The sequence below is a fragment of the Ranitomeya variabilis genome, chromosome 2 (assembly GCF_051348905.1).
Source record: "Ranitomeya variabilis isolate aRanVar5 chromosome 2, aRanVar5.hap1, whole genome shotgun sequence".
Lineage (NCBI taxonomy): Eukaryota > Metazoa > Chordata > Amphibia > Anura > Dendrobatidae > Ranitomeya > Ranitomeya variabilis.
This window is the reverse complement of record NC_135233.1, coordinates 468,577,305-468,586,367: the sequence shown is the minus strand read 5'-3', so window position 1 is coordinate 468,586,367 and position 9,063 is coordinate 468,577,305. Positions and strand designations below refer to the sequence as shown.

At 43.8% G+C, this 9,063-nt stretch overlaps 1 long non-coding RNA gene across 1 annotated transcript; it reads left to right on the top strand.

Annotated features, from left to right (window-relative positions):
- The first annotated feature begins 598 nt into the window (after positions 1-598).
- LOC143809607 (uncharacterized) lies at positions 599-1,305 on the top strand. The gene is made up of 3 exons (XR_013222355.1): positions 599-993; positions 1,069-1,143; positions 1,240-1,305. It is a non-coding gene; the product is annotated as an uncharacterized LOC143809607 (long non-coding RNA).
- The last annotated feature ends 7,758 nt before the right edge of the window (positions 1,306-9,063 follow it).

Here is a 9,063-nt window from a genome sequence, read left to right as displayed (position 1 = left end):
ACTATTTTCTTTCATTTTGGGCTGTTTCTATTATTATACCCAATACAAGGTACACTACTATAACATCCATAATAAATATAAAATCAGTGAAATTATATAATAAATAAAATCCATAAAGTGATACTATGACTAGAACAATAAATATCATGATTATACACCCAAATACAAAATACCATATTATGACATACTATAAGAAATAATATTTAAAAATGTCCCACTGGATTAAAACACACAGAATATATAATATAACCAGGGGTGGGATTCAGCCGGTAAGACCCGGTACGGGGCAGCCGTTTACTAAAATTTCCCTCTGCCAGCGTTCCGGTAATTGAAAATGGATACCACGCCCCCGGACCGCCCCCGGACGGGTTGCTGTGCTCAGGGCCTGCGTCAGCACCCGGCGTACTCGGGCGTGCTGGGGCCCTGGCGAGACGGGGGGGCCCATTTACGGTGCGCAGCTGCAGCCAAAATACTCACCCTCCGCCGGGAGTCGGGACCGTCCGTCACCATGGATACGACGCAGCCAGAGTCACTTCCGGGCCGGGCCTGCTGCTGGGACTGACTTTCACACAGGTGCACCTGCAATACTCACCAGTCACCGCCGGCGCCGCCATCAACATGGATGCGAGTCACTTCCGGGCCGGCGATGAGAAGAGATCCGGCTGCTGTCATCCAAGCGTCCACCATCCAGGACAGGTCCAGCCAGCGTCCAGCGGCAGCACAGGCACAGCGGCAAGCAGAATGAGGAGCGAGCAGGAGGCAGGAGCAGCAGTCAGGTGCACGGACGGTGCACCCGGTCCCAGGCTGTGTCCACACAATCGTATAGCGCTTAGCTCCACTGCCTGCTGCGTTCCTAGCCTCCTTGAAGCTCATTCTCACATCATGTGCGCGCGCACTCACCCACACTGCTGCACTTCCGGCCAGTTTGCTATTTTACCTGCTGGCCACCAACGATGCCTCACACTACCGCCTTTTCTCCTGCTGGACCCACAGGTATTTGGTTTTCTGACCAGCCTCCTGCACCTTCTTAGATTACTAGCACTCTTACGTTATGCCTTTCGTTCATAGTGCCTTCAGGACTCTGTCCCCTGTCCGTGCCGTCCCGGACCTCCCGTACCTTCCAGCTACCTTGGAAAACTTGTGGTATGCGTGTTTGTTTGTTTTTTCCTCTCCCCGCTGGCTTCAATTGCAGCATCGCTTCTTGGTCTCACACCCCTCCCCCTTCTTAACCTCTTCTAGGAGCCTCTGTCTCCATTCACTGGACAAGCGTCCTTCTCCCTTCGCTACCATTTTCTACTTATCAAGGTCAGTTTTGCTCTACACCTCCCATATGTTAATTGTGTATTTCATCTTATCAGTTTTCTATGAGGTCAGCCGCGGCCGTTTTCGCTTACCTGGACATTGCATTATTAACTTCATTTACTGCGTACTCTTTTGGGCTTTGTTCTACGCTCTTTTGTATATTTTGTATATTATGTATATATTGCAGCCTGCTGTGAGCCAGGCCTGGTTGACTAGGCCTAGACTGTCTGTCTGTCTAAATGGCTGGCGGTCTGTGCTACATACTGCGTGGGCTGTGCTACTGCATGGGCTGTGTGTGTTATATACGGTGTGGGCTGTTATATACGGCGTGGGTTGTGTTATATACTGCGTGGGCTGTTATATGCTTCGTGGGCTGTGTTATTTACTACATGGCTGTTCTATATACTACGTCGGCTGTGTTATATAATATGTGGCTGTGCTATATACTATATGGGCTGTTATATGCTACATGGGCTGTGCTGTATTATACTACATGGCTGTTCTATATACTACGTGGGCAATGTTATATACTACGTGGCTGTCTTATATGCTACATGGGCTGTTATATACTACATGGCTGAGTTACATTTGCTTTAGTCGTTTGTTTCTTTGAATTACTTTAATACCGTATGTCACAACGTATTCTTGTCATTAAGGGAGACAAACTGCTTCCAAAAATATGAATCGTGCCACTGGGCGTGGCTTATTAGTATGGGCGGGGTTATTGAAAATGGGCGTGGCCAAAATTCAGGCCGCCGCGACTTAGAGGACCTGTTGTTAAAAATTTGAATCCCACCCCTGAATATAACCATCAATTATTATATTCTTGTACAGATCGGATATCAGCTCAGGGAAGAATTCATTTCAATTAATCTTCACTTTTATTATTTCTTTATTATACAGAAATCCCTTTTCTCTATACGCATTACTTCCCTCAGATACGAATCCACCTAAAGCTAGAAATAAAATCAAATCAACACAAACGTTAAAAACAACATACACACAAACAATTTAAAAACAGGAAAAACAGGGAAAAAGAAAAATAACAGATAAAATTACCTATGATATACTGGAAATCTCTCTTTACAGGAATGCATTGAACCCTAAACTCTCATTCAGACCATTCGGGGCCATAGTACCCAGTAGGTAAATCCACCTACTCTCCTTTTGAGCCAGAATTCTTCCAAGATTACCTCCCCTAGGACCGAGGCACACTTGATCAATAGCCCGAATCTCAAGCCCTGTTGGGTCACTACTGTGATACACTCTAAAGTGCTTTGGCAGTGTTTTAAGGGACTTAATATCCTCAATTACTGCTGATTTCTCAATGTCCCTAATGTGCTCTCTTGTCCTCACTCTTAGTTCTCGTGTCGTCAATCCTATATAAATTTTTTTGCAAGGACAGCGTGCGTGATATATCACGCCCTTTGATGCGCATGTAAGGGACTTCCATATTTTATATACTTTAGATCCATCAAAATTCTCAAAGATGGTACTTTTGATATGATTCCTACAGGCCTTACATGAGGCACATGGAAAGAAACCCTTTACTTCACTTCTCGTACTCACAAATGCTGGACCTGAATAATGACTATGTACCAACATGTCATTCAGGTTCCTTGACCGTTTTGGCGTCATTAACGGATAATTTGACAGCACCTTTTTCAATATTGGGTCCGACTGCAATACCCCCCAATATTTATTCATAATCATAACTAACTCAGGCCATTATATGTCAATTTTATATTTTTGTTATTACCATTTAATAATGCCATCAATCCACGCAAATTTTCTATGGAGTCCTCCCAGATAAAGCAATAATTTCGGGAGGAATGTGGAGTTTTTAGACCTAAGGATAGAGGTACTCCCTAATGGAAGAGTTATTACAAATGTCTTTAGAAAGCCCACAGCCACGAATACGTTATTATCTGCATCCTCTGCTCATCACAGGTCCACTTTGAATGGGATTCCTACTGGACAATTTATGAGGATAAAAAGGATTTGCACTACTGAAGAAGCCTTTCTTGAGCAAGCGGAGGACCTCACTCGCAGATTGCAGGACCGAGGATATAGCAATAGGCAAATAAAAAGAGGTTTCAAAAAAGCGTCAAAATGTACGAGAGAAGATTTATTATACCATCAAAAAAGGAAAAATACAACAGGGGCAGCCAATCAGGTGAGATTCATCACGGAGTATAATAAACAATGGCCTGAGTTAGTTATGATTATGAATAAATATTGGGGGGTATTGCAGTCGGACCCAATATTGAAAAAGGTGCTGTCAAATTATCCGTTAATGACGCCAAAACGGTCAAGGAACCTGAATGACATGTTGGTACATAGTCATTATTCAGGTCCAGCATTTGTGAGTACGAGAAGTGAAGTAAAGGGTTTCTTTCCATGTGCCTCATGTAAGGCCTGTAGGAATCATATCAAAAGTACCATCTTTGAGAATTTTGATGGATCTAAAGTATATAAAATATGGAAGTCCCTTACATGCGCATCAAAGGGCGTGATATATCACGCACGCTGTCCTTGCAAAAAAATTTATATAGGATTGACGACACGAGAACTAAGAGTGAGGACAAGAGAGCACATTAGGGACATTGAGAAATCAGCAGTAATTGAGGATATTAAGTCCCTTAAAACACTGCCAAAGCACTTTAGAGTGTATCACAGTAGTGATCCAACAGGGCTTGAGATTCGGGCTATTGATCAAGTGTGCCTCGGCCCTAGGGGAGGTAATCTTGGAAGAATTCTGGCTCAAAAGGAGAGTAGGTGGATTTACCTACTGGGTACTATGGCCCCGAATGGTCTGAATGAGAGTTTAGGGTTCAATGCATTCCTGTAAAGAGAGATTTCCAGTATATCATAGGTAATTTTATCTGTTATTTTTCTTTTTCCCTGTTTTTCCTGTTTTTAAATTGTTTGTGTGTATGTTGTTTTTAACGTTTGTGTTGATTTGATTTGATTTCTAGCTTTAGGTGGATTCGTATCTGAGGGAAGTAATGCGTATAGAGAAAAGGGATTTCTGTATAATAAAGAAATAATAAAAGTGAAGATTAATTGAAATGAATTCTTCCCTGAGCTGATATCCGATCTGTACAAGAATATAATAATTGATGGTTATATTATATATTCTGTGTGTTTTAATCCAGTGGGACATTTTTAAATATTATTTCTTATAGTATGTCATAATATGGTATTTTGTATTTGGGTGTATAATCATGATATTTATTGTTCTAGTCATAGTATCACTTTATGGATTTTATTTATTATATAATTTCACTGATTTTATATTTATTATGGATGTTATAGTAGTGTACCTTGTATTGGGTATATAAGTATGACATGAATTATAGGCACGGAATCACTTTATTGATTATATGTTATGCATACTGATTATTTATATATGTTTTATTCATGATATGGATGTGGTTTGTAATTTGGTTGTATATATAATTAGGTTATGAATTATAGGCACGGTATCACTTTATTGATTATATATTATGTATTTTTATTATTTTGTCACTGTTATTATACTGATGTGTTTATAATATTGATGAAGTTTGTAATTTATAGTATTTAACACAGTTCACCATTTATTTTGAAGTATATATGTATTATTTTTTGGTTATTAGTTCACCTTCACGCTAGAGATCCTTGCATTGTTTGTGCACATTGTTAAATGCCCACTGTCCATGCGTTTTTAGCATTGCTTGTAGTATATTCTAATATCTCGCGGCCCGGCTGACGCATGCGCCATTGGGGACAACCCCGTGCTCTCCTCCTCCGCTCAATTAGTGGACGTAGAGCGTGTCACGCTTTGCGTTCCAGGCGCGGAGGATAGGAGGTCACTATTTGTCTCTGGGGAAGTCCGTCATCGGCGCATGCGCAACTACATGCCGGACACGCCGACATTAAGATTCAGCTGTGGGCGGGGGTATAAAGGCATGTGCCTTTCACAGCGTACACATATGCCCCTATTTTGAGGAAGCCACAGAGGCGAAACGGCGCTGTCGGGGTTACTGAGGTGCACGCAGACTGGAAATCATACTGATGTAAGTAATATACCGTTTAGTATCTAATAAATAATGATTGGTGCTATGTGCCACTGAAAATAGTGAGAGGTTGTGGCATTTTTTACTTGAGATGCACTAGACACCTTTAATTATTGTTATGCTGCTTGGGAGAGTCAATATTGCCACTAGGAATGAGGATATAAAAGAGCACTTTATCTTAGATGCACTAGACACTTTTTAGTACTGTTATGGTGGAGATGTAATTTTGAGATTTTTTGGCTCCTATCAGATATAAATAATAATTCATTCTGTGGGAAGCTTAATATAACAAAATCCCCCCCTTCTTTCAGTAAATAATCTATACAGAGTGCATAAAAGTTGTGCATGTTTTCCTCTTTATTGGTTGATTTAAACATGTTATGGTAATTGATTTTTGATGGCTTTGATTACTCATTAGTATGTCATTTTATGGTCTTGTTCTGCCTGCTATCAGTTTTGTATGAATATCCTTGTCTTGTTTGTTTTATTTATTGTCAATAAAATAGATATGTTTTTATATTTGCCTATGCATCAGTCAGATAGTGTAGTTAGTCTCCAGTGTGGCTGTTAAATTTACCTTCCAGCACTTTTTTTTGGGGGGGGCAATTGCTGAGGTCCACAGACAAAGCCAGCAGGATCCATGTCCTACAAGTGTGTTGCGCACTGCTTCTAGTTTGATCCATGCACAAGTATAACATTCTAAATAATATTTTTTCACTAGCTAAATGTGAAACAGCCTGCTGCATCCCACCTTGTCATTTTGTGCTGTGGTGATATGAAACTGACTGCAGGCCTAAGGCACATTAAAAAAAAGATTATAATTTTTCCTGTTGCCGAATGTGATAAAGCCCGCCGTATCCCATGTTGTCATTTTATGGCGGTGATATGAACCTGTCTGCAGACTTAAGGTGCATTAAAAAAAAGTATAATTTTTTCCGTTGCTGAATGTGATACAGCCCGCCGTATCCCACATTGTAATTTTAAGGCGGTGATATGAAGCTGTCTGCAGACCTCAAGCACATTAAAATACTTATTTTTTTTCTATTGATAAACGCGATATCCAACCTTTTCATTTAATGGCATTGAAATTGTTCTGCATGCAGAGCTGTTGCACATTAAAATTAATTAATTATTTTTTTTTTTTTACAAACGTGATACAGCAGCGGAGATCTGAGTTTGAAATTGTTTTAAGCCTGTCGTCTGGATTATGTGCATTTTTTTTTATCCAATTTCTCATCGGCATCTTTTATGACTAGCATCTGTTACACCTATCTTCTGAGGAGCATCAAACGCTCTCTGGTAATTGGTGTTGGGTAAATGAGTAATCTTTGTAGGCTGGATCCTGGATCTTGTACCTCCCATAGCCACACTGTTGTTAATCCTGTTGTCCGATCCAATTCCCGCTGTCATTATGGCCCTTTTCCTGATCAGTTCATGTAATGACTCATCGGCCATATTTCTGCGGCAAACTTGCACCTTACCAGCAGAAAATGTAGGAAAGATGACATTCCAATGCCATGGACAATCTTCTAGATTATACAGGCCTCATCCACACTAAAATATCCTTTTTATGTTACTAACCAAATACTGAAGGGGACATCTCACTTTGAAATTGTTTGGAGCATGTAGTCAATGTTATACAGGCCTCATCGAAAGGCACAAAAAAAATCTCCTATTATTAACATCATATGCAGTGCCCCAGGGTCCTGGTCGTTGCAGTAATATCATTCTCCTCTAGGGGGAAGTGATGTTACGCTTGGAGGCAATAAAGGAGATCTCTTTACCAGGTGCCACAAACATACAACACATTTCATACTCCAGTCCACCAGGCGGCGCTAGGCTCCTATTTATTAGGGCACTCTTCACACTTAGGTAAAAGCTGGTGGCCTGGAGAGGAAGTTAGGCAGTTGCTGGCTGAGCTTTGGCTCAGGTGGTTGATCCCTGACAGGGGTGAGAGCCTGTCAGAGGCCTAGACAGAGGGACACGGAGCTGTGCCTGCCCCACGTGCAGCAGTTCCTAAGAAAGGACACGAACAGAGAACTGTATTGCAGAGAGGGTGAAGAAGTCATAGCAAAGGAGTGGAAACCAGAAGGAGTTCTGCCCTGCACAGGCTGCCTCCGTCTGAGGCGCAGGATCCCGGTAGCCGGAACACCGAGGGAGCAACAGTCCTTTATGCCTTGCTCCAGAGACCGGCAGGACAGCTAATTGCAAGTTACTGATCTGCCCCATACCCAGGAGGCAAGGTGGCACCCACGAGAGGCTGGGGCATGATAGAGTCCCTGTAAAAATCCTCAAGCCACCAGTCATACGGGTTTGTCCTATCCATCTGGGGGACAGAGAAAGAGACATAACACCAATAACATCTACAACATCTGTGAGGACCTTATGAGAGGCTCAGCAATAAGGTACTACAACAACAAGGCGATAGAGGAAGGCTACTGATTTCCACCTGGATAAGGGGACTCTGGATTTGCCTCCAAACCGGCTGGACTCTGCCTGCCCTGTGATCTGGACTGTGGATGCTGAAGCCTTCAGTAAAAGGTAAAGAGACTGCAACCTTGTGTCCTCGTTCTTCACTGCGCCTCACACCATCCACCATCTACACACTGGGAAGCCCTAGGGATACACTTCACCTGTGAGAAGGTATACCATCTAGCTGCCATAACATCACCCCAGCGGACCCCTTAAAGCAGCGTCGGTCACCCTGACCGAATACCACAGGTGACGTCACAAACATTTCCCCTTTAAAGACCTTTCCCTTTTACACGGACCTCCCGAGGGCCACGGACTGGGTCAGCCACCGTTACATCCCCCTTGAGAACCGAAGGGCCCGGTACCGAGTACCCCTAGCCCTTGGGGGCGATCCATCTTTTTGGCGTCACGAACAGGATCTACTTAAGCCTGAAAAATCGGGTCATGTGCGCCTAGAGACTGTGCCAGAATTGTGCTTGAACTGTGATTTGCTAAAAGACTGTGTATTGCAAAAGACTGCCAAAATTCCCACCAAAACCGCCGCCATTACAGCGCCATGAGGAGCGCAGGAGAAGAAGAATGGCATGCAGTCGTGGGCGTGAACTGACTGAGAGCGCGAAAAATAATGGCCGATCAGTCTAAAGATCTCTGTACCTTGAGGCGTGTCCGTCAGCAACCGAGATCCGCCTCCTGATCCTCAATGGCGGGCGAAGACAAAGAAAAAGAAACCGCCCCTGGAGAAGAGAGCGGGAAAAGGACCAGGAAGGAGCCAGCCACGAGGGCGACGCCATGGGCAGCCATCCGGAACCAGACCGTGGGGTAGAGGCCGAGGACTCCCCCAGCCACCTGGAGAGACACCGCAGCCAGGGGCAGAATGCTGGACACGAGGGGCAGACTGAGACATGGGGGCAGAATGCTGGACACAGGGGCAGAATGCTGGACACGAGGGGCAGACTGAGACACGGGGGCAGAATGCTGGACACAGGGGCAGAATGCTGGGCACGAGGGGCAGACTGAGACACGGGGGCAGAATGCTGGACATGAGGGGCAGAATGCTGGACACGAGGGGCAGACTGAGACATGGGGCAGAATGCTGGACACGAGGGGCAGAATGTGAGACACGGGGGCAGAATGCTGGACACGAGGGGCAGAATGTGAGACACGAGGGCAGAATGCTGGACACAAGGGGCAGAATGTGAGACATGGGGGCAGAATGCTGGACACAGGG